The sequence below is a fragment of the Planococcus citri genome, chromosome 1, assembly GCF_950023065.1.
Source record: "Planococcus citri chromosome 1, ihPlaCitr1.1, whole genome shotgun sequence".
NCBI lineage: Eukaryota > Metazoa > Arthropoda > Insecta > Hemiptera > Pseudococcidae > Planococcus > Planococcus citri.
In genome coordinates, this window is record NC_088677.1 from 73,485,951 (window position 1) to 73,512,195 (window position 26,245).

At 33.8% G+C, this 26,245-nt stretch overlaps 2 long non-coding RNA genes across 3 annotated transcripts in view; one reads left to right on the top strand and one right to left on the bottom strand.

Annotated features, from left to right (window-relative positions):
• Positions 1-1,146: 1,146 nt before the first annotated feature.
• LOC135831589 (uncharacterized) lies at positions 1,147-1,898 on the top strand. Its single transcript, XR_010556205.1, has 3 exons — positions 1,147-1,297; positions 1,375-1,441; positions 1,748-1,898. It is a non-coding gene; the product is annotated as an uncharacterized LOC135831589 (long non-coding RNA).
• Positions 1,899-2,018: 120 nt separating this feature from the next.
• The window catches only part of LOC135831570 (uncharacterized), a 108,195-nt gene continuing 83,968 nt past the window's right edge, over positions 2,019-26,245 (bottom strand). For both annotated transcript variants that reach the window (XR_010556201.1, XR_010556200.1), the window contains one exon: positions 2,019-2,432. This is a non-coding gene — a long non-coding RNA (uncharacterized LOC135831570). The remainder of the gene's footprint in view (positions 2,433-26,245) is intronic.

Here is a 26,245-nt window from a genome sequence, read left to right on the forward strand (position 1 = left end):
TTTTATACAGATGAAATTCCAGAAAAAGGTTACTCTAATCCTTTGAAAAACGATGAAGATGAATTCAAAATTACCGCCAACGTGACTGACATCAAAATCCCGAAAATTGGGTCTGAGGCAACGATAAAGTTGAACGACAATACGCCGGAAACCGAAAATTCCTCCACTAACTCGAAAAAAACGACTATTTCGTTGAATAAATCACCTGAAATCGAAGCAGTGCTCAATAATGCTACTGCTAATGTGGTCGATTACAGAGAAGCCAAGCACAGAAATCATTTGACTAAATCTAATGACATTGAATTAATCGAAAAAGTGCCTCGAAACGAAATCGAAAAGAACCCATATCCAGTGAGAAAATACAGCGACAGAGAGAGTACGAAACATAGGAAAAAAATTAGCTCAAAAGACTCGATCGTTCACCACGACAGTATGAGAAAATCGACGAAATCCGTAAATACCAAAGAGAAATTGCCGGAAAGCGGTCGCGACGGTTGGTTGAATTTGCCAAAAGAACGTAAACTGTTCTCTGAAAAAAGACCTATTGAAATGGGTAAACACGAGATTTATCGAAAACCTCACATCGACCATGTGAAAAAAGACAGGCGACCTAGATCGGGTATCAACGGTTGTGGTGATATCAGCAGTAGCGAAGAAGATTCGACGAAGAAAAATACCAAAGTTTATATTCCACTGGGTATTATTCGCGAAAAATCCAAAATTACCAAAACATCTAAATTGCCGGTAACGAAAATTATTGCGTCCAGTTCTTCTACCGGTACCGGTAGTTCGTTCGAGTTCAAGAATCCGGTATTGAAAACTGAGGAGAGAAGTCGAAGAAGGGCAGCTAGAGTATTACAACAAGCGTCCAGTAGGGAAATGCTGACGAGCAGTAATATTGCCAGGTCTTCGGACTACATGACTATTGAGAATGACAGGCATTATTCGAGGATCAGTAAACCGCGATGTACGAGTATTCGTGAATCCAAGTCTTCTCCTAAAACTACGAGATCAATTTCGACCACTTCGAATTTACCATCCAAAAAGTAACGTTCATTTTCAACTTTTTTTTTTGAAAGATTTCAGATCAAGTAGGTAGTAGGTATTTTATTACTTTTTGATCTTCGTGATGATTTCAGAACTGTAAATAGTAGCGCTAAAATGCAAGTCAATACTTCCAATATGAAAGATAGGATGAATCGTGAGACGAGAAGCACTCGGGCTCATAACACAAGTTCGAAATCATCCAATTACTGTATCAATGACGTCAAATCATCAAGATATGGGCCTCAAACAAGTATGCTGAATTTGCCATTCGTGAGTTGACCTTATAATTTTTCCCAAAATCTAATGACACTCATTTTACTTTCAAAGGCCAGCAGAAACCTTACGTAAGTGTACCCGAAAAAAGTAGACCAAAACCGGTTTCGTGTAGCAACAGGTAAGAATTTCTTTAAAAATTCTACCTTTTTAATCTGTCATTTGAACATAGGTAGCTTAAAGCCCTGATTATACTGAACTTAGCTGTAAACTTAACCATCAACTTATTCACATATCAACACAAATTTTGAATAGCCAACAATTTTTATTCGCATTTAAACCGAGTTTATGTAAACTGAGTTCAAATCCGCATTCTGCAACTGGCCCTGAGTGTTAAATATAAGGAATAAGTTTACGGCTAAGTTCAGTATAATCATAGCTTAAGTACCTTCTTCAATTCATATTTCACGAGCAAATTTTGTTCCAGAGATACCAAAAATCTATCAAGTTCGACAGTGAAATTAACTCGACCAATTCGCTAAGGATATGCTAGTTCCTAATACAAAATTTTCAGTACTTTTCCTTACGATAGGTATTTACGTAGATATAGATAACATTACATTTGAATTTCGGTTGATGAATCATTTTATAAAACGAATTTAAAGCCATTAACGATCAAAAATCATTTCTCGAAATATTGCTCGTCTTTATGATTAATTCAAGATCTTATTGTACGCCGGAATGATTGAAAATATAAATTATTATTAAAATTGATAAATATTTATTTCAAAGCTACCTGCATAGCTTGAAAAAAAAAATACTCAACAATCCACATTATTATGTACTTATCTACTCGTATAAGTATCTGCGTTGGCGAATAAATGATTAGATCGAAATACTTTCAAAGGATCCGAATAGCTGCTCTCGAAACAACAATCAACACGCAGGGATTATTTTCCAGGGAAGCTAAAATATCCTCGAACATTGGCAAGAAAGGCTCTTTCTGAATTACCTACTGTGATTGGTTGTGGCAGTAGGTATCATAGACGCTCCATTGTGAACAGAATCCAAGACCTCATGATGAGACGTTTCATCTCCGGTAATTTTCAAATCACAGTGAATATTTTTCAATACGGAACCGCCAGATCCGGCAACATTGTCTTTGTAATCATCTGTAATAACAAAAATAAAAGTTGAATTGTACTCGTAATAATGAAGGTATAAGCGAGCCAGTACTGTCGAGGGGGGCGTAAAGGGGACATTTTGTCTTGTACTTGCGCTTTTTGGAGGGTCCGGGAAAAGAAGGGCCTGTGATGAAAGAAAAATCTGTTTTTTTACTTCTCAAACCACAAACTTTCGTCGCTTTCCTCGGGCATATTTTCTATTCTTTTTCACGATTGAAATTTCGAAAAAAAAAATATGTATAAATATATCATTCGACTTTTAAAGCTGTTTTTAAAGTGGAAAAATAAAATTCAAGCATAAAAAGTATCGTTTTTATGCCTCTTGAGCCTTGAAATTCACATTTTCAAGAGCTTTCCCTCTCACTCGGGCTTGTTCTCTTTTTTTTTCAAAATGAGCATTCTAAAAAAAATCTTCCAAATTTTAAAATTCAACAATAAGTTACCTAAATAAACTTCGCTTGCATAAAAAACATCGTTTTTAGTTCTCTGAAAATACAAATTTTCAAAAGTTTTCGGCTTTGCTTTGCTCGGGCCTGCCTTCATTTTTTTTTTTTTTTTCAGTAGGTATCAACTTCCTAAGAAGAACATCGTTTTAGACCTCTCGAAATCAAGCTCCCAAAAATTCAAAACAGAAAATGAAAATTTTTTAGTCATATGAGATCAATTGGCATTTTCCCCCTGTATCAGTCGACTAGTTTTCAGTCAATTCCCCTCTCCCCTCCCGCTTTCAAAAACCTCTATATACATATGTAGGTAAGTACATGTAGTTTCCTCCTCCTTGGAAATCCACTTTGGCTCTCAAAAGGCCCTGACTACAGTGCTCAGCACGTACAATTTTTGTCGGTAAAATGACGTGATACACCCACCTCCAACTCCCCTCCCCCCCCCCCAGAATAGCATGACTTCGATCAGCTTCTGATTACCACATCAAGAAGTGAAAGAGGGTGGGAAATAACACTTCGTGATATTTTAGATTGTTCTTCGTCAATCTAATACTTAGGCTACCTACAACATCTTTGAACCACCGTAGATCAAAAGGAACTTGACAGAGGTGCGCCGCGCTAGTGTCGCCTTGTTTATGATTGGCTGATGAAAGGTCCCAGTATAAACATTGGAATGTAATGTTGTGAAAATTGAAGGAAAATTGTTGAAAATTGCTGATAACAACGGGACCTTTCGTTAGTTCCGGTGTTTTTGACTACCATTTCCTAGAGCGCGACAGTTGTCGTGTCAAATCCCTAATGAAGTTTATTGATACCGAATATAATTCAATTCGTAAGATCAGTTTGATTGCAATAATGTTCCAGCAGACTTGCTTTAGGACTTTCTTTGAAAATTTCAAGAAATTTTTGCTTTTTTTGCGCATTTTTATTGATAATTGTATATCATATCAATTTCTACTCATTTTCATACCAAACTTTATTTCTTTTCTGGAGAATTTCATACAGGTTTCTCCCATAGTTGGTGCGACAGTTTCGATATTACGCACAGCTGTATCTATTACATTTTGTGGCATTATTTGAAGATAGGTACACAGGTATGTTAATTTTCTTCAAATTTTTCAACCCCAACAACGATCCCAAAATCCACTTTTAAAACTTCAGGTCAATGTGGAAGAAAGTCCAATACCTGAAAAAAGCTTTAAAAAAACTTTTTTTTTTTACTTTTATGTACCTACATTATACTTTCTACCCACAATTTGTTGATATTTATCTCAGAAATTTTCGAGTGGTGGCAACTGCTTCATGGCCATAAAACCATTCGGAAACGGGACTTCTCCCATCTCAAGTGACCATTTTGGTCGGATTTTTCTTCCTATAGTCAGGGACGAAACTAAGCATTCTCTGGGGGAGGGGGTCGACCGAAAATTTGCCGACTGATATGACAAAATAATATGTACCAGGTACCTATTTTCCCGATTAAAACAGTGAGTTTTTTAATATGAAATAAAAGATTAAAAGAAAATGTTGCCAATTGATATACCTACCTACTCAACACGTGATGTGGATATTAGGTTAAATTATTCATAGCCTATATATTATGACTTGTAAAAAACTTTTTTTTCAAATTCTTTAACCCCAATAACGACCTCAAAATCCACTTCGAAAACTTTAGGTCAATGTGGAGGAAAGTCCAATACCTGAAAAAGGCCAACATTTCTTTTTAAACTTTTACATTGCACTTATATTATGTACTACTATATGTATTGGTATTTTTCTCAAAATTTTTCGAGCGGTGGCAACTGCTCCATGGCCATAAAACCATTCGGAAACGTGATTTTTTTCCCATCTTAAGTGGCCATTTTGGTCGATTTTTTTTTTTTTTGTTGGACCAAATAATTTTTACCTGAAAAATTGTATTGTGCATATTGGGTACCCCTTACTCTTCTTTGAGGAGACCCCTTGTACCAAAATTCATGTCCACACTAATGTCAATTCAAAAAATAAATACGTACATCGTCGTAGGTATGTTTTAATTTCAGCTAAATTACGAGTAGAAATCTTCGACTTTTTCCCTTCTCGTTTTTCATCACAATGTGATATTTTTCAATTTAGAAAAATCCAATAGCTATCTAAGAACCTACCCATCTAAGTATAGGAAAAAAATCTCAGATTTCTAATTTCGTTAAAATTGCGATATATCGTACCTCTACCTACATACACACATATGATGTAGGTATTTCGACTTGATATTAGTCTTGGTGTGAATTTTATCAGCTTAGATCGCCGGGAGAGGGTATTAGGTGTTTTTAAAATGAAAATTACTAAAATATGTAAGTAGGTATAGGTAATAGGTACCATATCCTTATCCTCACAATATACTCATAATACTCTACGTTGTCATGTATACACAAGGTACATCATTAACATTAGAAATGAGTAAGTAAGCTTATTAGTTACCTATTAGTATATTCACAAATATCTCGTTCAAAAAAAAAATCAAATAAACGAATAGGCTGAAAAAGTGTTGAAAAACGAGACATTGACGATTAACAGACGACAGCACTAGGTATTGGTGATTTTCAAACAGGTTTCTACCATTATTAGTGCAGTATTTTCAATATTATACACAGCTGTACCAAATTTATGGCATTCTTTAATGATGTGTGAATTTTTTCAAATTTTTTTACCCCCCCCCCACAAATACCTCAAAATCCACTTTGAAAACTCAGGTTAACGTAAAAATGAGTCCGAACCCTGAAAAAAGGCAATTTTTTTTTACTATTTCATTGTACTCTCTACTGTATACCTAGCTACCTCTGGTATTTTTCTCAGGATTTTTAAAGCGGTGGCTACGGCTCCATGACCATTAAAATCATTCGGAAACGTGATTTTTTCCGTCTCAAGTGGTCCATTTTGGTCGAATTTTTTTTCTCGCAATACTTATGTAATATGTACCTATATAATCATCAAAAGCGCAAAACACACCATCGACCTGAATTTGGATTGAATTCTTCTTCAATTTTTTTATTTTTTAGGTATAATTATAAGTACCTATAATTTTTACCTGAAAAATTGGATTGTGTCATTTTGGAGATCCCTTGTTCAAAGTAACATTATTTTTATTTTTGGAAAGAAGAAACTAGGTATTTGTATCAAGTGTCTAGGTATTATGTACTATTGCACTATCTAACTTGACAGCGATAAGGGTGCACAACCCGACCGCTTTAGATGTGTGAGTCATATGTCTGACTATGTAATCGCGTTATTGTTCGGCGTGCGTCACCTGTCGGCTGTCGATTATTTCGTTTTTTGCCATAAGTTGCATCATTACAATTTTTATTTTTAGCAATCGTACACCATGGTTAGAGTTACGTTAACTCCCCCCCCCCTCCACCTCAACAAAAAATATCCCAAAAAGCAAACGATTTTGGGATGAAACAAAACAAAGTCGATAAAAACGTACAAAAATACACCACTATGCCAATTTCATTTCTCAATTTTTGGCGAATTCGAAAAAATCAAAAATTGTCTGATTTTTGAGGAATAATCCGAATTTGATCAAATTGAGATAAAAAACTAGAATTTGGTTCATATATGTAAGTATTGTAAGTAGGTAGAGGTACCTGATTTTTGACATTTCAAAACGATTGATGATGGTTTTGAGCCCTTTCAAAGCTTCTATAGATCTTTATATTTTCTTGTTTTGAAAAAATGCTAAATTTCATTTCGGTCTTTTTTTAGACCTACAATTTTTTCAAAGCTGCAAAATCAAAAAATCTACTGAGGCAAGCTCCGAAAAAAGCTTAAAATTACCAACAACCGATTCGAAAGATCGAAAACAAAACTTCAATTTTATCAAATTTTCATCTTTTGTTCACGATTTAGTAGTCTATTTGCATTTTCAAAAATTCGCCAAAATATCGAAAAATGAAGCTAAAACATCTAAAATTTTGATGCATGGAGTATTTTTGGACGCTCTTTTAATGAGACACTCCATAACAACGACAATTGAGCGAAAATACTTGATGATATCGAGAACTGCACAAATATTACATTAGCAATAGGTGAGTAAGTAAGTTTATATAAGTATTACGAATATCTCGTTCAAAGAAAAATAAATGAAATTATGTAAATAATTTGAAAAGCGAGACATTAGCGACTTTAGCAGACGACAAAGCTACAGAATTTTTTACCATTCCTTGTAGTTGAAATTCACTATTCAGTAAGATAATTTTTCAGAATAAAAATTGAATGATCTCAAAAATTACGCAGCATGAATCATTGACAAATTGAGGGAGAGAGGAGGGGAGATTTTTTCACATGACCGTCTACATATTGGTGAAATAGGTAAGTATTTCAAAAATGCAAAAATATTCATTTATTAGGTTCCTGCTTTTGTTTGAAACAGTGGCGGCGAAATTTTTTCAATAATGTTTCACTCTTAAAATTATAGCACGAAAAATGGTATTTCTCGTCAATTCGTTGACAAATTGGGTGGAGGGGGATTTTTTCCACATGTAGTCTACACATTGGTAAAATATTTCAAAAATGCAAAAATTTTCATTTTTTAGGTTTCTGATGGTATTTTTGTGATAAATGTAAAACTTGTAATTTTTTTCTCGATTATGAAAAAATATGCCAGTCCAATTTTTTGATAATGTTATTCTACATAAAAAGGACTAAAACTGACAATTTTTTCAGAATTTTTACTCATCGAAATCACGGTTATATTTAAATTATGAGTTTCTAAATCGATGTTTTCAGGTTTTTGAAAGTGGCAACACTGATTTTGACATCATTCGTCGATTACCCTCTCAATGTACTACAATTTGAAAAAAAAAGTTCAAAATTCTATACCACGTACAACCGGAGCAATTTGCAACTGAAATTTTCCATTTTCGTCCATTTTAGAGAACTTTAAAGCCCCACAGCTCCACCAAAAAAAAATCGAAAAAATGTGCATCATTCGTCATCGTTTGATGACCTCTACACATAATCTGCTTTTTAAAAAAAAATCGAACACCCCTCGTGCAAAACTCCGCCGATTTGGCATGGAATGACCTATTTGATTTTTCATCTGATAAAAATCAAGCATAAGTAAATTCTCCGTCAAAAATAACTCAACATTAGACAGCTTACGCCTTCACATCGTAAAACAAACAGAACAAATCGATGCCAGTATAAATATTATATTCAAATTTATTCCCACAAACTCGTCCATGCTGCGAAAATTTTCGCAACCCATTGCCACAATAAGGTGCGTGTCACGTATCAAATCCCATATATCTTCATTACACGTCGTTTTCAAAAGACAGAAAAAAAATCGCACATTGTCACAGCTCAAGGCAAAAAAAATGAAAAATAAAAACCTAAACGACGAATCAACAAACGTTCATCCCTCATCCCCTTCAAACTCGAACATAGGTAAAATTAGAACACTTCTTGCACGTTTACCTACGATTCGTTGTACCTATTGCGAGTGTCATTGTTTAAATTTCGGTATCACGCGATGATCATAGTCGTCGAGCATTTTCGCATTCGCATTCGCATTCGACATATCGCATAATGTAGGTGACTCGTGACCGACGTTTCGTGTGCGTTCGCGTACCTCGTCTCGAAAAAAATGTCCGAACGATGAAAAGCCATTGGAAATCATCGGAGAATCCACTATATGTGAAAATCGTATGGAAAAAAGGCTCCAGACACGTGATTCTGCACAACGACGAGTTACAAGTTCACCATAAAACCAAATCTACTCCTGCGAGTGTCCGGAATGAAACAGGTATCGTGTCTAGAGCATCCGATGACTTGGAGACTTGCTTGACCAAGCTCAAGTTGGACAACAGGCAACAAAAGGTTATTCCTAGGGCAGTCTCTTGCGAACCTACGTTCATTTGTAATCCAATTTGTAAAATCGTCTCGAGACCGAATTACTCGTCGAGTAGGTCGTATTTTTACGTGAATAATCTCCATAACGAGTGCACCCAAGGGACCACGAATGCTGACAATCATCATCCACCCGATGCATTTACAGATAGAATACTGCAATGGCTCAATTCGTCCAGTACCAGCGTCGATATTGTGACCTGTGCCGAAGACACGATCAAGATAACGGAAAGAAAACCTCCAACGAAAGAAAGACCTAAAACATCACCGGGAGGTGCTCAAAAAATACCTTTGGCTCAGCAAGACAATCACGATCAGGAGTGTACTTCGATTCATTGTGGAAGACCTCAATTGCACGTTTTCGTTCCTATTTTGGAGGCTGAAAAAGCGCAGTATGTGCAGAAAAGTAAATCGCTCGATGATACGTAGTATTCTGAGCCGAAGGTAAAATTATTTTGTACTGATTTTTTTTTTCAAATGTCACAAAACCAAATTTTAATAAAAAAAATATTTCCATTTTGTTATTTTTCACCAGTTTTGACTCCCCCCCCCCACACAGAAAAAAAAGATGCAACCTATTGGACAGAAAAGGGCTAAAAATTATTCGAGTTGCATTATTCATGTTCAACATCAGAAGTTGAATGCAAGGTCATCAATTCATCAAGCTGCATAAATTTCAATACGGAAAAAATAAACTCGAATTTCCCTCCTGTGCCCTTTCCTCAATCGAATACTTTTCCATTTGAAAGAAAAAAACCTCCTACATTCATCACTTTGTACCACGATCTACCATCTTTAACCCCTCTTTAACCCAACTCGAGCACCCAGGCTGATTAATAATTACGAAAAATCAATCAGCAGAGTGTTCTTACTGGCAAACAACACGCTACCTTGGCACCCCTCGCCTTCCCTCTTCATCTTCTCTCCATGATACTCGATAATCGAGCAAATAATTCCAGAATATACCTACAAAATACCAACAAATTAAAGTTGTGAGAAAATCGTCGAATAGGTATTTCGAATACCTATACGAATAATTCGATGGAGTTGATTCAAAGGTAGGTAGTTCGTATTTCCTCTCTGTTAATGTCCTTGTTGCGTGACTCTCTCTGCCAAGAAAAATATTCGTACAAATGCAAGAGTCGTCAGACACGAAAGTTAGCAGTTTGAACAATACCTACGCTAAGGGTAGGTAATTATTTGATAATTATTTTGAAAATTACTTTATAAGTTTTTACTCTCTTAAATTTCGAGTATTGTTTGTTTATTTAGTATTTGTACTTAAATTGGCGGAGAATTATTTTTCGTGACTGAAAGAAGCAGAAGATGTTAAGTTGAAAACATCGTAAAAAGTATACATGAAAGTTTACGAGTTTTGTACACGAAGTTTTTTTCTTGGGGGGGGGGCTTATTAGTTTTTTTACGAAATTGTTTTTAGGTGTACAAATTGGACTGGAATCGTAAATTATTTGGAATACTTTTTCGGTGCCTTGATATTTTCACTGATGGTAAGGTACCTAGAAAATGAAGACATTGAAGTCGATATTTCATCCCAACTGAACCACATATTCGATTGTCACGATGGCACAAATAAGTTTACATGGTTTGAGAAAAGTAATGAAGCTAAGAACCTCAGACTTTTCAAACTAAGCGACGAAAAGAGTTTCACGAAACACATAATTGTTCGCTTAGAAGTAAAACGTAGATAAGTAAGTAATTTTTTGTACATTTTTTCGCTAAATGCAATGAAATTTAGAACAATATTGTAAACAGAAATGTTACGTGCATATAACTTACGCATATTTACACTGCGAATCTAGCACATAGGTAACTGAAATCTGCAATAACGTCACTACATATATTTTACATTGTGAGAGAGTGGAAAATCGAAAAATCACTGGATTGAGAAATAGGTATAACATTAGAGGCCCCTATTCCGACGAAACAGGTACCCCGACCAGCTACCCAGCAATCAGTTTCAATCCAAACAAAATTGAAAGGACACTTAAAATTACACCACTGAACCAATTTCAAAAATCAAATTTCATTATTAAATTTTCGATAGAATTTTGAAACTTCAACTTCGTTTCGATTTTCATGGAAAAATTGAAATTTTATTGAATTGACGTAGAAAGCTGAAATTCAGTTTAAACCATATTTTTGTAGTCTCGAATCGATCACTGATGGAACTGATGGATTTGAGTCCTTTTGCAACTTTCAGAGAATTTTTTGATTTTATTAAAATCAGATTGAAAAAATGGCTCTTTTTAAAACTAAAAACTCTAAAAATTTTCTGAAGGCTCCAAAGGATTACAAAACCATCATCAAATTGAAGACCTTTGTTTCCAAAAAGTGCTTTGTGAATCATTTAAATAATGCCCATACCTAACCCAAAGTACTCGAGTGGATGAACAGAAAATGTTATATGTAATGACAAATTGCTCATCTTTAAAATTGAAGCGGCAACTTGATTTAAAATTTTCAAATTCGGAATGCTTCAAATTTTGGCGATTTTAAATTTTCAAACTGTGTTTGCGCCTTCAATTTTGAAGATAATCAAATTGGCATATTGACATTTTTTGTTCATCCATTTGAGGACTATGGGTTATAAAAATCACATTTTTAAATGGTGCTAAGATTTTCGAAGTTACACCATTTTTAGGTGAAAAATTTACCTGTTTTGAAAAATTCGCCGGAAATGAGAAAATGTTTGAATCATTTGAATGACTTTACCAACTCATGGTATTTGAGTGGACGAAGAATCAAAGATGATATTATGACAAATGGCCTATCTTCAAAACTGAAGAGGCAAACACGATGTAAAAATTCAAAATTTTCAAAATGTAGGGCACAACAAATTTAGAAATTTTGAATTAAGTTTGCCCCTTCGATTTTGAAAATAAGCAATTTGTCATATCTAACATTTTTTGTCCGTCCACTCGAATACTTATGGGTTATACAGGGGTCGGCATAAGTTAGTATTCCAATTTGCACAAACGAAAATTTTTTCAAATAAAAATGAATTTTTTTTCTGTAGTGACATAGCAGGGAATGAAACTATTATTACCAAAGTGTTGGTGGGACTTCCACGAACACAACGCACTACTTACAAGACCTTCCATCTACTCATTACACACAACAGGGTGTTAAAAAGAACGCATCAGTTTTCGAATATGAATACTAACTTATGCCGACCCCTGTATATGTACATGAGCATCATTCGAATGGTATGAAACAGTTGGTTTTGGAGGTCAATAATAAAACATAGAAGCTAAATTTCATCCGACATCGTTAATTTGATCAAATTTTGATCTTTTTCATGGAAAATTAGCCATTTGGAATTTTCAAAAATTCACCAAAAATTCACAAATAAAATTTGGCTACACATGTTGATAAAAATCAGCGAAATATTGCTGGTGGGGGGGGGGGGGGGTCATGAAAAAGATTATACTCAATTTGGAATTTTTACTAAACAATCTTCGTTTTGACGGTTTGCTCAAAAACTAAAAATATATTACATACTACCTAAATGTTACATATTCGGAATTACAAAAATAATTCAAACGAAGCACAGTGGGCCACAGACCCCCCCCCCAAAAAAACGGCGATAATTCGGATTCAGCCCTCATCGAAGTGCAATACGTCGAATAATACGTTTTCGAGGTCGTAGAATTCGATTCTGAACTCATTTTTTTTTGTAGGGGTGGGGGGTGAGGCGTGGGGAGCGGGAAAATTTCAAATGTCGCTTATATTATCGTGTAATATATCGATTAGTATGTTTTCGAGATCGTAGAGTTCGAATCTGGACTTATTTTTTTGGTAGGGGTGGGGGTGAGGCGCGGGGAGGGGAGAATTTCAAATGTTGCTTATATTATTGTGTAATATGTCGATTGATATGTTTTCGAGGTCGTAGAGTTCGAATCTGATGCTATTTTTTTGGTAGGGGTGGGGGGTGAGACGTGGAGAGCGGGAAAATGTCAAATTTTGCTTATAATATTGTGTAATATATCGAATAATATGTTTTCAAAGTCGTAGAGTTCGAATATGGAGTTATTTTTTTGGTAGAGATTAAAAGTGAGGCGTGGAGAGGTGAAAAATTCCAAATTTTGCTCATATTATCGTTTAATATGCCGTTTGTAATGTTTTTGAGGTTGTTTATATGACCTACCCAACCTATGTATAGTATGTGTTTGTGTATGTATACTTGCAGTTTTGCACCTATAGATTATGATTTGCATTTGCAATACTTCACAGAAAACTCGGTATAGATAAGGACTACTCAATTGCAGTGAGTGCAGGAGTGGATAGCAAGGTATTATGAACTCACATTTGTAAAGGCCATGTAATGCATTTATCCTTAGAGGTCCATCTGACTAGAACTCGATTTTCTAAAAAATCGATTAAAGCTGCACACGAACTTCGATTAATTTATCAATTTAACATAAAAGTAGGTACCTACCTGCTTATACACGGAAAACGAAGAAACCCATGAATCAATATTTTTAACGTTTGTGTGTTTCTTCTCTTCTTTTCAAGCTTACGTATCTCCTTTAATTTCAACGATATTACTCAAAACGTGTACATCTGCACAAGACTTTTTTCTAATGGGAATTTGAATTTCCTACAAGAAAGGTCCTATTTGCACATTTTCAGTATTTTTATAACTAACAATATCAGGGGAAAAAATTAAAAGATATTTTCTTCAGATACATGAATATTTCCTTCAGCTTTTGAAGATACTAAAAATGTACAAAATGAGCTTTTTTGTAAGAAATTACAAAGAAAGTGATGAGCATATTTTTGGTAACTTTGAAATTGAAGGGAAAATGCAAGCTTGAAAATGATAAGTACAAAAAAAAACAATAACCAATGAACGGTACTTTTTTCCCACGAGTATTTTTTTGGATTTCTACTCACGATTAAAGATAAACCTATATTATCCTAGAAGGATGCACGCTAATTAGACATTTTTAGCCTACAATTTAAAGATATATGCAAACAAAATCAAATCAAATCAATCTATGTAGTTGGTAAGTTCTCCTTCTCAGTACCTAATTTCGAAATTTAAAACCATATAACGTCAACTTGAAAAATAAAATAAATACCCTCAACTTTCCAAGTAAAGAGTTTTGTACACGAAATTTGTTTTGAAATTTTTACTTTTTTTGACGAAATTGTTTTTTAGGTGTACTTATAAATGGGACTGGAATTGGAAATTATTTGGAATACTTTTTTGGTACCCTACTTTTCACCGACGGTAAAAGATGAACACATTGAAGACGATATTTCATCACAATTGAACCACGTCCCGATATAAAAACAAATAATTTTTTGAACATTTTTTCACAAAATGCTATGAAGTTTTGAATAATTGTACACAGAATTGTGCGTAACTACGCTGTACTTACATTGCAAATCCAGCACACAGCTGAATATGCTCTAAGCCATAACATCAACTTGAAAAATGGAAGAAATACACCCTCAACATTCTATGTAAAGAGTTTTGTACACGATTTTTTTTTTTTGGAATTATGGTATTACTTATTTGTAATAGGTATTTTTTTACGAAATTTTTTTTTAGGTGTAATGCGACATGAGACAGGAATTGGAAATGATTTAGAATAGGTACTTTTTTGGTACCCTGATTAAGCAAGTAATTTTTTGAAATTTTTTTTACAAAATGCTATGAATTTTTCAGCAATTGTAAACAGAAGTGTGTGTAACTATACTGTACTTAGCTACTTACATTGCGAATCTAGCACACAGCTTAAATCTGCGATGGAACTAACTATATACGGAGTTTTACATTGTGAGAGGGTGGGATATTGAAAAGTCACTGGATTGAGAAATAAGACACTGGAGGCCCCTATTTTAACGAAACAGGTACCCAATAAGCTAACCAACGATCAATTTCAGTCTAAAAAAATCGAAAGATAGCACATAAAATTAGATACTCTACTAAATTAAATTTCAAAAGCAGAATTTCATTACTACGTTTAATGGGAAATTTTTCGATTTTCTTTTAAAATCAGATCGAAAAAATGGCGAATTTCTTATTGGCTCTTTCTGAAACAATTTTTTCAAAACTGAAAAATTAAAAATTTTCTGGAGGCTCCAAAGGGTTTCAAAACCATTATCAAATTGAAGACCTTGTTTCCAAAAGGTCTGCTTTGTGAATCATTCAAATAATGCACATAACCCATAGTACCTAGACCTACCTACTCGAGTGGATGAAGAAAAAATGTTATTATGACAAATTGCTTATCTTCAAAATTGAAGGGGCAATCGGCTCGAAATTTCCAAATTTGGGATACGTCAAATTCAATTTTGAAGATGGGCATGGGCAATTTATCAAAATAACATTTTTTTGTTCGTCCATTTTGAGCACTATGGGATATTGAAGTCATTTTAATGGTGCAAACATCTTCTTACAACCTGTAAAATGAAAAAGTTACATTTTTGGGCAAAAATACACCTACTCGTATTTTGAAAAATTCGTCGGAAATGAGAAAAATATGTTTGGATCATTTAAGTGACTTCATCAACTCAAAGTACAATTTGAGTGGACGAACAAAAAAGTTATGGTGACAAATTGCCTATCTTTAAAATTAAGGAGGCAATAACACGATTTAAAAATTCAAAATTTTCAAAATATAATGCACAAGAAATTTAGAAATTTAGAATCAAGTTTGCCACTTCAATTTTGAAGTTAAACTACTTAGGTATTTGTCATAATAACATTTTTTGTTCGTCCACTCGAGTACTATGGGTTACATGAGCTTTATTTGAATGGTATAAAACTGCAGTTGATTTTGAAAGTCAATAATAGAACATGAATGCTAAATTCATCTAACAGCGTTAATTTGATCAAATTTTGATCTTTTACATGGAAAATACGAGTAAGCATTTGGAATTTTCAAAATTACGCCAAAAATTTACAAACGAAAGGCTACGTGGTGCATTTTTGGATTCTCTTCTTCGTTCAGCGTAAACATTTTCCAGTCAGTTGAAATACCTTAGAACCAAACAACGGAGTTCTGCCTAATCCTGAAATCATGATAGACTGTATGTAAGCCTCATGCCTCATTTTCACTTCGTTTAAAGGAAAATCAGGTTAAAAATGATCAAATTTCTTGGAACTTTCTACACTTTTTTTCGAGAATTTTCAGAATCAACCTTCTTTCGATGAAAAAACCCTACTTCGAAGCTGCCAGAAAATTTTTGGTTTTCCCAGTTTTCATATAGAAAGAAAGTACCTTACCTATTGATAAAAATCAGCGAAAAATTGCAGGCATTTAGAAAATCGAATGCACATATGTATCGATATTGGAGTCATGAAAAAACTATACCTACTCATTTAGAAATTTTTATTCAAAAATTCTCGTTTTGTGGGATTGTTTGAAAACTAAAAAATTGGAAAGTATTACCTAGATAAGAATTATGACTGAATTTACTGACAACGCCAAAATTAAATATAAACGAAGTAGAAAGCGCAGCATTTGAATAACAAAAAATACACAGGTAGGTACATATTGAATTTGACAGATTTTTATGCCAACTTGGATAATACCTACTTAAGTACGTTTAATTGTTGATTGACTGATTCAAAATGATCGAACTTCAAAAAATTCGACCTATCATCAATGACATGCAATTTTCGCACAGCAATAATTATCAATGCTACAAAATTGGAAATGAAGCACTGCATTTGTTTCTTGCAGACGTATTTCTACATATATCATTTGTTCAAAATGATAAAGTTATTCTCCCTCGTAATATTGAGCTGCTAGCCTAACCATGAAAAATTTGATAGTGTTATGGTAGATTTTGTTAAGAAGAAGGTAATGGTATGTACTAGAGGAATGTTTAAATCGGAAATTACTAAGACAAACCCTGTACTAAATGCGTCTTATGAAGGCTTTAAAACTATCTTTCCAAAGAAGAAAGTACCTACCTTTTATGAAAAGTAACTGAAACATCGGAAGAATAGATAACAGTAAGTATTTACATATTTAATAAATTCGTCGCTGTACTAAAGATGGCAAGACGCTTCACATCACATGCAAACAAGATGCTGGTGAGTGGCGAATGACAGGTGATTACAGACGACTGAATGCGATCACTTGTCCTGACAAGTACGAGTATTCTCTTCCTAGGAGATACTAGATTTCAACTTAGGCCTAAACGGTAAGAAGTTATTTACAAAAGTAGACGTTTATAAAGCCTATTCAGGGATACCAGTCACTCTCTTTGATATCAAGAAAACAGCAGTCATAACGCCATTCGGACTTTTTGAGTTCCTCTGAAGCCGCCAGGCATGAAAAATACAGCTCAGACGTTCCAGCGCTTCATGGACAATCCAAGTATTTGTACCAATTATCATTTGTGTACGTTTACATCGACGACATTCTGATCGCATCTGAGTTGCTAGAGGAGCTCGAGGCGCACATCAGCTGTGGCACCCACATCGGTATTGAGGTTGCAATGATGACCCTTGCAATGTTAGGGCCCGCAGTAAAATTTAGGGGACCTCATTTTAACATCTCAGAACATGCTAAAACAAAGTTAGCAAAAAATCAAAACTTTTTCAAAAGTTATGTTCCGTTTTTTTTTTTAAATTTCATTTTCGAAAGTAACGAGAAAAAATGGATGAATTTTGGATTTTGGATTTCAGTACCAACCTTGCAACAGAAAAATTCAAAATTTTCGTAATACTTAGTATAAGAGCATCGTCCTTGAAAATTTCAAATCATTCAGCATTTTTATTGTTTCATATAAAATTACTATTTTTTATTAAAACTATATTTTACTGATGATAAAAATGTTATTTATTATTTATTTATTATCAAATTCAAACTAATTTTTTATTAATACCTAATATTACCTATATTTTTATTAATTATTAATTAATTTTTATATAACTCTTTTAATAAATTATTTATTAATACATTTTTCATTTATAAATTCATTAATTCGCTTTCCCAAATTTATTCGAACCACATCTGGCTTATTAGCCGGAAAAATCCGAGCGCATGGGATCTGGGGTAAAAAGTTGAGAAAATCTGGAGAAAAAAGTCAAAAAACTTTCAGTCTTACCCTCTCCCCTCTCGACACGTCTCGCCTCTTCAGTCATTCTGGAGCTTCCCTTCTCCAGAACTTCCAGAAGGTACGCAAATAAATTTGGACAGTTGAAAATTGTGCCCGGTTCTCAATATATTCAACAAAATCATACATATATTTGATCTGATTTTTAGGCAAGCACATCAAGGACGTTTTTTCAACTAGCATTCTTCACCTAAATATTATCATTAAAAATATGTCGGTCAAAAAAAAAACCGCACTGTTGTCGTAAAATTGGTATTACCTACTCGGTAATTTCCCAGTTTACAGATTGAAATGTTTTCTCTTTGGATGAGATAAATAAATAGAGGAGGTAAAGGGAATTGTATAAGGCTTTATCTTCTATGTCTCGATAACTTATAACTTATCCTTTGACAATGCTCCGAGATAATGTAGTTGTGTTCGTTTTTTATGTGATCGTAATTTTTCTCATTTTTTTTATGAATTTGAATGTTATGTTTTGAGAAGATTAAAAACCTTATTATGATTTGAATCGAGATTTTAATTGTGTCGGAGTTCGTGATTTTTGAAATATATTTCGAGTTGCTCATCAGGCTAATAATGGAAGCCTAGGTCGCTGCACCGAGGGTGCTGGTGTAGGCATGGCTCTGCCATGACCTAAGTAGGTGAGCAATAAAAGTCCCTTCAGATATACCATAATTAAATGGTTTTGTACATAATTGTATAGTATGAAATAGTCAAATAGCGACTTATTACTATCTCTTTATTTTGCTTTTTAAATTTATATGATTCAATAATGAATCGAGTTTATTTAGTAGTTAGATGATATATCTCGATATATGAGATTTCTGATTTTTACCTACTTATGAATTACCAAGATGATTTGGTTTGTTGATTTTAATTCGTAATTCTTTTGAGTTTGATTTTTTGGATTTTGTGAACAAATAACATTCTACACAGGTAGGTAGGATCTATTGAAGTAGGAACAGAAAGTATAAAAACCCTAACACACCACACTGTAGTAAGCAACCATTATTTTTTGATTTTTCTCAAGGTGGAGGGGAAGCATCAGGGGAAGAACTCGATATACACAAGGGATATCAATGCATTAGATTTTTGAAAACTTCGAAAAAAATATGTACCTACTTTATTTTTTGATATTATTTTGTAGGTAGGTATTGACTATTAAAAACTATGAAAAAAATTCCGATAAATTTGCAACATCAATTTAGACTTTTGAAAATTTCTTCAAGAAAACTTACAAAAACTGTGGGGGAAAAAATAGTCAATCGCCAAAAATCAATCTGCGAAGTATTTTCGAACCACGTCTGACTTATTAGCTGAGAGGGAGGATCTGGGGTAAAAAATTGGGAAAATCTGGCGAAAAAAGTTTGAGAAAATTTCAGTCTTACTCCTCCCCCTCAAAACGTCACACCTCAGCAGCCATTCTGGAGCTTCCACAGCGATTTTTGTTCTCTCTATGAAATAGAAACTTTCAAAATTTCTTTTCCAGAATGTGCGTAAATCAATTTGGACAGTTGAAAATTGTGCCCTGTTCTCAATATATTCAACAAAATCATACACATTTGATTTGATTTTTAGGCAAACACATCAAGGATGTTTTTTCAACTAGCATTACCTATCCACTTAAGGTATCATAAAAAATATGTTGGTAAAAAAAACGCACTGTAGTGTAACTGCCTGGAAATCAGCTCAATGTGGATAAACCCGTTGAATAGGTCGAGAATAAGTCATTGGCACAAGCCTTTTGAAGAAATTTTAAAATTTGGAGAAATTACAAATCGCGCTGGAGGCTCCAGAAAAATTAGAAATTAATTGATAAATTGCTGAAAACCTTGGTAAAGTATTCCTAATTATACTCGCATGATTCATCTAGGTATGTAAATAGGTACTGCATACTTAAAATATGTTACTAACTACAAACAACAATTATGATGTTTTCAGTTTCTATATACTTGAGGGATATCAATTGCATTAGATTTTTGAAAATTTTTATAATGACTTTTAAAAACTATCAAAAAAATTTCGATAAATTCGCAACGTCAAGTCAGAGTTTTGAAAATTTCTTCAAGAATAACAAATTTCCGACATTTTGATATTATGTATACTGTATACAATATCAAGCTTATAAAAACTGTGGGAGGAAAATGGCGAAATCTCTGTTAAGTAAGAATGCGAGTACATTTTCTGAGTCCTTTATTACCAAAAATCAAGATGAAATTACATTTTAAATAGATCGCGAATAACGCGAAAACGAGGCTAATAAAACTACACTATATACTAAACTAATCGTTTACATGACGAATGGAGGTGCAACAGGGCACATTTGCGGGGTATTTAGCGCTAATTGGCTTTCGGTCAAGGTAAGGTGGCGTAAACAATCCACCATCCAGGGGTGCGTTCACTTTGGATGTCAAAAATGGGTACACCCGATTTCATTAGGTATAAACAAACTTATGATGCACAAATTAGTTCGAAATTGGAAAATTAATTGGCTAATGATAGGCAAATTTCTCCGAATAAAATGAGCATGTTTGGTATTTCATTAGTCAACAGGAGACAACCAACAATATTTTTGTTTTCTGAGGTAAAATTGACGTTTTGTTTACGGATCCAAATCTTTCAAAGAACGAAAAATTCTGATTGGCTAATGCTTTGTTTATACCTACCTAATGAAATCGGGTATACTCGATTTCTACATGCAAAGTGAACGCACCCAGAAATAGGTACAAACACCATGTATCAAAGTATTTTCAAATCTCAAAAAGTAAGTAGGTAATTCAGATTTTTCTTTTTTTTCTGAAACATATAAATAAAATCCTCGCCATTTGGCCTTTGGGATCAAGGTCGTTGGAAGTAGATACATAAAAGGGTCTTGATTAAAGTACTCGAAGGAAAACCTTTACAATCACTTGACTTTTATTGAGCTAAACTTTCGCTCAATAAAATACATATGAAGAGTGATATTCCAAAACTCGCTTTGTCCATTTTTATCAAAGTTGGGTTTTCAGTGGTACCTGGTAGATGAAGTATTAACTCACATTCCTACATCATCAACCTACCGAAATGAGGTGTTAAACTTACCTAAATAGCCAATTCACTAAAAATTAAAAAAAAAATAATGTTCCAAAACGCGCTTTGTCCATTGTTATTGAAATTTTTTTCAGCAGTATTTAGTGGATGAAATGTATACCTACACTCCTACATCATAAATCCACCCAAATAAAGTGCTAAACTCGCCTAAAAAGCCAATTTACCCGTTTAAAGGGAAACTGTTTTTCCTCTCTCCTGAAAAGTTGTGAAAATGGACAAAGCGAGTTTTGGAATATCACTCTTCATATGTAACACGAATGTGAGAAAGTCATTTTGTGAAGTTTGACTTTTAAATAACAAGAATTGTGAGAATGCCATTCTTGAAAGTTTCACGTAAGTAATTTTATAAACCATTCAGTGCGGGTTTTTTCGAGTTCTTTAAAATTGAATTTCAAAAATGGTTATTTTTTTTACAAAGTTTTTAAAAGTTTGACACGGATGTAAAATGTTTTCCAAATATTTGAAAATTAGACGAAGTATTGTAATATTATACGAATAGGTAAGTCGAAGTTGGTACTCTAAATATTGAAAAAATCGCTTAAATTATCATCAGAGTTACCTATAAGTCATGATAATACATACGTAATGGTAGGTACCAACTTTTATAAAAATGTCGTAAAAAAATATATTACTATAGGTAAGCCTGAAAATGCAAGGGATATATTCATCGGAATTTCGTCAAGTTCCTGAAATCCAGACAAAATATTGTAAGATGATACCTATGTAATTACTAACTGCGTACCCAGGTACTCCAAATATTCGAAATTTATCAAGTTTTTGGTTTTTAAATTTCTAATACATATACTTAATACATATTAGGATTAGGAATAACTTGAGGAACACATGTTGAATTTTTTCCAAAGTTATAGGTATACCAATAGCAGATAAATGATGAATTATACATATAAATTCAAACGAAGTGGAAAGAGCAGCATTTGAATTACAAAAATATGTATCTAATTGTAAGTACACATATCTTTGGTAGGATTTTCTTACTAACTTGGATAATAGGTTAGTCACTGCTCACTGTGCTCACTGATACAGAAGTTGTCGAATTCAAGCTGCACCAAGAGCACTCAAATCGTCGTTGCAATAATGCCCTAAAGATGTTTTCTCAAAAAATCTCGAACAGTAAAAGATCTCAAATTGAGCCAACTTTTAAAAGTTTGGCTTTTCGTCAATGAAGTTTAGGTAGGTAGGGTAGGTACATTATTTTTTCCAATTATTTATGAAAATGCCCTATATTTTGATAAAAGTTGGCGAGAAAGTTTACTTTGAGTTGTAGGACTACCCAAAAAAAAGTTTAGCTACCTAGCATGAGTCGAGGGCTGAACCAGGGGTCCGTAAAAAAGTGATGATTTTTTAAGAAATTCGTGGTTCTGCTACTTTTGAGACAGAGTGTAACCAACAAGTGACCTTGAAATTCGATACCAACAAGTTAAATTCTCCCGATAGAATGTTTTTTCATAATCGTTTCAATCAAATTTACAAAATTCATATTTTTTACTCATTCAAGTGGGTAGGTACTTGAAAAAAAATCCAATAAAAAAAACAATTTTGGCAATTTGATCGAAATGGTCGTAAAAAACACGTTGAAATCGCAGTATAAATTGAACGAATTCAGCGTATAATTTCGTAAAGAAAAAAAAAAAGATTCAGGGAGCGCAAAATTTTCTTGGGGTATAGCCTCCAGCCTCCCACTTGAAGTAAACACTCTTACCAATTTTCGTCAAAATCCACAACATGTATAAATGTATTTTCTTTGATGCACGCACCTATTACATCTTCTGATACTTTGAGGCGAATAAGTAATAAGTTACAGAAAAATTCTTCAACTGCAACCATGAGAGATGGTTGGGAAATGAACCACTGCATGTAGTAAAATGTAAGTATGCTGATTTTTCTCTGATAAATTGACAAAAAAATGAAATAAAAATAATACAACAAAACGCAAAAGTACCCAATCTGACATTATAATAACAAAAACATCGATCTGAGAGCTGCCAAGGTCTGCAGAGTGGATAGCGAAGTATTATGAACTTACATTTGTAAGGGCCATGCATATCATAAAGGGTCAATTTGATCAAAACCTGATTTTTTCGACCAAATTTTTATAAATACTGATTAAAAATCAATTAGAGCTACTCATCATAGACCTTGATTAATTTATCAATATTTAGCATGAAAGTATACTAAAAACGAAGAAAACCATCAATTTGTAACCTTCGCGTGTTCTTCTCTTCTTTTCGAGCTTGAGTATCTCCCTTCCAAAACGTGTACATTGTGAACTTTTTTTTTTGATAGGAATTTGAATTTCCAACCAGAAAGGTCCTACAGGCATATTTGCCGAAATCCATTACTGGATAGCGTAATTCCCACCTTTCAATCGCGAGATTCAAAAAATAATATTTTTTGGTTTTGCTCTGCGACAATGGCGCCCACATCGGTATATATTGCGGCTGCAATAAGGGCCCTTGCAATGTTGGGGCCCCTCAATTTATCAACTCGGAACACGCTTAAGTTTTCTAAGAATTTGTTTTCTTGCTCATTATGGAGGTGAAAAAATTGGGCCCTCCTGAAAGCAATTTTGGACCCTTATAAGATTTCTGCAATAGCACTTTTTGCAACCTCTGGGCACCACTGAACTTGGTCAAATCTTTGAACGAACCATTCTGAAATGTAAATAAAATCATGAAATACCCACAAACGTATGTAGTAGGTAAGTAAGATTTTTTTCACTGATATTGATCAAGTTACCTATCTCTTTTTAAAAAAATCAAATCAAGCTGGTAAGTTCACTTTTTCGGTAATTTTGAAATTTGAAACCATAGTTAACGTCAACTTGAAAAATAAAAGAAATACGCTAAACTTTCAACGTAAAATTTCAATTTGGTAGAGAAGTCCTTCGATTTTTCTCTAGTAAAATGAAAAATTTATCCTCAAAAATTGAGAATGGCCTTGTTGTTTGACTAACTGTTTTATTTTCATGCTACCACTCCGTTGATATTTTTTTGGTCTTGTGTCTAGTACAGATATTGCGCAATAATCTCATCTTCGTACACACAGTCAAATTTAAGAACTGCATTAATAGCACAAATATTTCATTCCAGAATAAAAGCTCTGGTCCTTTTCCAGGCCAGACGAAGTATTTTTCAAAAAATAACTCTTCATTCGCTTCGAACAGCGAAATTCTACACAAAATTTCGCCCAAAGAAGACCTATCTATACTTAGTCGTAAGTCGTATCACTTTAGAAACAAAACACCTTCACCATCTGTTAATCACCTGATTTACCATCATGCTTTATGATGTGCTATGATGTAAGAATAAAAGCGAACCAACGCAGGGCGGTTCGTCTGTTACATAACATCTTTCATTTTCATGAATTCCATCGAAAGATGGACAATTGAACCACCCACCAATTAGCGTATGAAAATAGCCTCATTTTATGCGCGAGTGAATTCATTATACTTAGCAATACCTACCTACATAATATAAATGCGCTGTTGAAGAAGCCCAGAGTACTCTCAAAGAGAGGGGAAAAATGAAAAAAAGCAATTAATAATACATCTCGCTGGTTTAAAGATAAACACATAGTAAGTATTTTTTGGTAATTTATTATTTTCGGTATATGTATAGAGATTCAATGTGTGTGTGAGAGAGATAGCTGAGAACAACTTGGACGTCGTCACAACTGCGAAGATGAACGTGTAAGAAGAACTTCGTGACCTGTACCCTGTTAATATTATTTTTAATTAAATATGTCTAAAGTTGACGGCCGTAGAGGGCCGATAAATAGTGCAGGGTTTGCAGCTAAGATCAGTATGAACGACGAGTCCACGACGACAAAAATTATAACCATATACGAGGTGTTTTGAAAAATTAACTAATAAGGAGGTACTTCCTTGACATTTTTGGAAAATTGGAGGAATCAATAAAAGGTTGTAAGGGGACCTCAAAAGGTCGCAGGAATATCTTCCAGCTATAAAAAAAACCTGCTATACACATAAGAAATAAGCCCTCAGTTATTCGCTGATTGCAAGAGGGTTTTCGCTTCCCTTTAATACCTACTTTATTGGCTGCTTTTAATTTTATTTCAATCCTCAACATTGAAAGCATCCGACATTTACTGCTTTAGCTTCACAAAGCTTAGCGTAAGTATAAAAATGGATTTTAACTTATTGATTTTTCATTTTTTATTATGACGATTAAAAAATATTCGTTTTTACTTTTTTAGCAATTATATTAAAATCAAGCAAAAACGTCACAAATCAAAATAAATGTGAAAGGAAAAGAATTACAGCAACATTGCAAATCATCACAATGTTATTTTGAGAGCGAATTGATTTTTTTTTTCATCGAATAATAAATACCTACCTACCTAATTATGATTAATAATGATAACATGATTAAAAGTGTTCCGGGAGTCCCCAATCTTCTCACCCATATTTGAAAAAGGTCACTAAATTAACATAAATCCCATTTCTAGTCCATTTGAAAGGTCGAAAATAGCTTATGTACTAAATTAATTAGATACCTAATCTTTCTAGGTCAATTTAGTGAAATTTTTAGTTTTTTTCATTTTTAGCCCTTTGATTTTCAATGTTTGGTCAAAAATCGAAAAATGCACCTGAACAGTTTTGGAACCTCCAGCAGATTTTTGAAACTTGAAATTCCCATTTTGGAACGTTTTGAAAATTGTTGGAGCTTCCAACATAGTTTTGAAACTTGAAAATTCAGCTAGAAAGCCGAAATTTATTCTTCTAGCCAATTTAAACACCCTACGAAGTCGACCGCAATTGGATTTCAAGTCGTTTTGGAGCCTCCAGCGACTGTTTGAAATATTATCGAAGCCTCCAGCAGATTTTTGAAACTTGAAATTCCGTTAGAAAGCCGAAATTAAATCTGCACTCCAATTTCAGCACACTATCAAGTCGACTTCAGGCGGGTTCAAGTCATTTTGGAGCCTCTAGCGACTTTTTGAAAATTCCTGGAACCTCCAGGAGATTTTTGAGACATGAAATTTTCACATTATATTAAATGGAGTGAGAAAGCTGAAATTTTGTTGCAATTTCACGTTTCAAAAAATCTGCTGGAGGCTCCAGTAATTTTCAAAAACTCGCTGGAGGCTCCAAAACTGCTTGAAATCCACCAGTAGTCGACTTGATGGGGTGCTGAAGCTGGAGTAGAGCGTAAATTTCGGATTTCCTACTCTGTCTGGTAAAATTTTATGAAAATTTCGTGCATTGAAAATCCGTGAAAGGCTCCAGTAATTTTC